This window comes from Ceratosolen solmsi, unplaced genomic scaffold (genome assembly GCF_000503995.2).
Source record: "Ceratosolen solmsi marchali unplaced genomic scaffold, CerSol_1.0 scaffold39, whole genome shotgun sequence".
In the NCBI taxonomy this organism is placed as follows: Eukaryota; Metazoa; Arthropoda; class Insecta; order Hymenoptera; family Agaonidae; genus Ceratosolen; species Ceratosolen solmsi.
Window position 1 is genome coordinate 798,634 of NW_011948433.1, and position 3,590 is coordinate 802,223.

The 3,590-nt window shown below is 53.3% G+C and overlaps 1 protein-coding gene across 3 annotated transcripts in view; it reads right to left on the bottom strand.

Annotated features, from left to right (window-relative positions):
• Nucleotides 1–3,590, bottom strand: part of NAT1 (N-acetyltransferase 1) — a 26,879-nt gene that overhangs the window by 22,019 nt on the left and 1,270 nt on the right. The window contains exon 1 of one of the 3 annotated variants that reach the window (XM_011502376.1): nt 3,123–3,326. The exons of the other annotated variants lie outside the window; for them this stretch is intronic. The gene's annotated coding sequence lies outside the window, so the exon portion shown is untranslated. Of the gene's footprint in view, nt 1–3,122; nt 3,327–3,590 lie in introns of those variants that run through there. 3 annotated transcript variants of the gene reach the window in all.

A 3,590-nucleotide genomic window follows, 5' to 3' on the forward strand; every position in this document is an offset into this window, starting at 1 on the left:
TGTGGCTGGTGGGGGGGGGGGGGGGGGGGGTACCGATTGGGTACATTAGCAAGAAAGACCATCCAACAAATAAATAAGCGCAAACGATCCTCCCGCGAATTTGTCGAATAACAAATGCCCGGCCTGCAACTTGCTCTTCCTTCCTCTGACGCGACACTTATCGCAAATGAGTTTCGATTATTACGAGGACGAGGGGGAGAAGAGGACCGACCCGTAACACTATCATAAAGAATAGTTAATTTTACTATGGACGAGGCAACAAGTATGTTGAACAAAAAGTCGGAGCACCAAGATGCCAGATGGGCTCTCTCAACCATGGACATTCCACCTGCGCGACATCAAGACCTAACGTTCGATTCTTGCAGAAGTGAATAACGGTGTTCGCCTTCGTCATCGGAAATTCTCCCGAGGATCGCGGGCTGCGCTCGACTAAGGCGCCACACATTGCGCTTCCGCCACGACGACCTTACATTATAACGGCAGCCCTTTTCGCACGGACGTTAAACCGTTAAGTGACTGTATATGCCATGCCCGTTAATCTATCCAACTATGCCTATGCAAAAGCCCGGAAATCCGATGGAAAGTCTCGGGCAAGTCGTACGAATATGCCAATGTCTACGCTCGAACTCACCCCATTATTGTCCCTCTACACCCGTAAGTGACTCGACACGGGCAACAACTTCGAGAATCAAATCCCACTGGCAAAAGAAATTAGAATAATGAAATGGCGCTAATTAATAAAGGCAACGAGTGACGGCGGTCGAGCGGAGCGCGCAACAGTCCTTAACCTAGATAAAGTTTATTTCGTACGCTCGGTGTTCTGCTTGCTTCGATCTTTCCACTTTCAAGGATGCAAGACCTGGAGAGCATATCCGCACATGTGCGTACTCTTGCGACTAGTAACGCGAGAGTGGGTCGGCATTGGTGGCGGTGTTCATTAGGGGAGCGACAAAAAACGGTATAGTAGTGGTGATTGAGGTAGTGGGAGAAAGGGAGGGAGGGGGATACATAAAAGTAGCGGTGGCAAAGCAGCAGCCTTTCCTTCTCCTCCCTTCTAATGGAAAAATCGAAACGTAGCAACGAGGCTTCCTCGCGAATCTGTCGTCCCGATTTGGTTGGCAGCCGACATGACGCCTCGCAGCTATTATGCCTCATCCCCCCCCCCAGCTTTCGATTTTCGAATCGACAAACGCGACGCCTTTTTGGGGCGTAAGCGCCTCCGCGACATTGCTCTCTACTTCTCGCAATCTCCGCCGTCGATGACCACGCATAACTCAAGAGTTTCTCTTTGTTTTGGAGAACAGGGACAGTGAGTCGACGGATGTTTATTTTCTTCTTATCGCGCGCATTGGACTTTGAGTTTTCAAGGCTTCGCCAAATACCTTCTGCTCTCCCTTCGTCATCGCGTACCCCTGCTGCCACCGCAGCCATCGCCGTAACCACACGCTTGGCACTTGGTCGGAAAGTAAATCGACGCCACCTTTTTTCCCTGTAAATGTCTGCCGGCCACGCAAAATTGGTCGCCCCGTGATCCCTTTCTTCGCTCGTCCCATTTTACGTGAAGCGAGATCGTTAAAAATGTTTTCTTTTCGATTTCTGTTGCTACGAAGCACTATTCCAGCGTCGCTTCGCGTGCCTCGAACATAACGAAGTCATTATAGAAGAGCATACACAGTAATTTAAAGAAAAACCGAAAGTAATGCCTTAAAAATAGATTTACTCGATTCTACTACCCGCCCCGCCGCCCCTCTAGCGCTACTACCGCCGGGCCCCTCGCGCTCGCGTCGCCGCCACCCTCACACTCGACAATTTCTTCGTCCCTGACTGAGAATCATTTGGGAGTAAGGTAAGGAGGGGAGCGAGGGGAGAAAAGAAGGGCACTCGAGGCCACTCGGCAACGTCGAGAAATCACGAGTGGGATAAAAAGGCCAGGCTCTGGGACTGGGAATCGAGCTACGGATATTCCTTGATTCGCGGCGTATCCGTATTCCCACGAAATGGACGCGCGCACTGTTGAACTGAAACGGACCGATAGAGCGATAGCGGAGGAGCACAAGTCGGCGGAATATTACAACCGTCAGAACGAACGACGGTTGGCCGGGTAGAAAAAGGAAAGACGGGATAAAAGCAAGACGATTCGACGATTGGGACGATCGCTTGTTTCTCAGTCTACTGCCGTTTCACCGGAAGATTCGTTATGCTTATGAGAGAAGTGTAGTTGATCGGAGAGACCACGAGGATTACGAATATAAAATGTTAGAGTCGAGAATATACGTACGCGCAGGCGCGCATGCACACGAACGATAGTCGCGGAGCCATATCGCGGGGAAGAGAGGGAGGATGAGAGGGAGGGAGATAGAGATAGATAGTGAGCGAGAAAGAGAGAGAGAGAGAGAGAAGCGAATTCCCAGGGCGCGTGGCTCGACTCGGTTCTAGTACCCAACTACTTTTATCTCGCTCTTTGAACTTTCGTAACACACTCGTGGTCCAGCCATGCGACGCGTTCGAAAATGGCAGCGGTACTGTATAGGATTATCCAGAGGCTGAGACACTGCTACGGGCCACGAAAAGCGACGACAAGTCCGTTAATCGCCAGACATGACGCACCAAGATACGTCGCGTCGTTCACGCATCCCGCGGCGTCAACGCGCTTTACTCTTCTTTCCACGTACGTGTGGCTGCTAACTCCGTCCTTGTTCGGCGGATGCGCGCGCACTCGCTCGCTCTCTCCCACGCTCCAAAACATTTTGCACAAACTAGCGCTTTTCCGATCGCGAGAAAAAAGAAAACGAGGATGCTCTTGGCTCAGGTGTCCATGCACGAACGAGGAGACCGCGCCTCGAGCCCCGCCTCCACCACCCCTCTCTCTCTCTCTCTCTCTCTCTCTCGTTACTCCCGTGTTAACGCAACCGCCAACGAGTTGAGAAAAGAGAGAACGCGCGCAGCATACAGAGAAAAAGAGAGGGTGCGCGTGCGAGAGAAGAGGAATAGTGGGCCTCGGCGGCGAAACGGTGTCGTCGACTCGCGGGACTCGAGGACGTCGATCACGGCGAGTCGACGCCACCCTGGTAGCCCCTTGACCCGACAGCGCAAAATTAAAGTGATGATTGTAAGGTACTTACGGGCCGACGACGATGACGACGGCGCTCGCGCGTTGTGAGGAAGGCTCTCGTCGTCGCTCCTCTCTCGCTCTCCTCGCGATCTCTCGGCCACACTCGGAAATCTCCGCGCGGAGAGAACGCGCGCGCGCACGTTGACTGTCTACACTCCTCGAGACTTGCTCTCCACCTCTCCCTCCGCGCCAACGGGCCTTCTGTCTCCCTCCCGCCGCGGTGCGTTTTCCTGTCGATCGAAAATGACAGTCACTCAACAGGCTAGAGTAACCTGACCGTCAGTCGACCGTACACTCGAATTTACCTCCCGATGCACACGCAATTCCCTGCGTTTCATTCTGTCCCCCCCTACCTAGCCACGACACTCCTGCTGGCTCTCTTACCGCCTCCTCCTACCCGCGCGACCCTCGCCGACTTGCTCGCACTCCCTTCCCGCTCTGCCCCCCCAGTCACCCTTTACGAGAGCAGTGCTCCCTG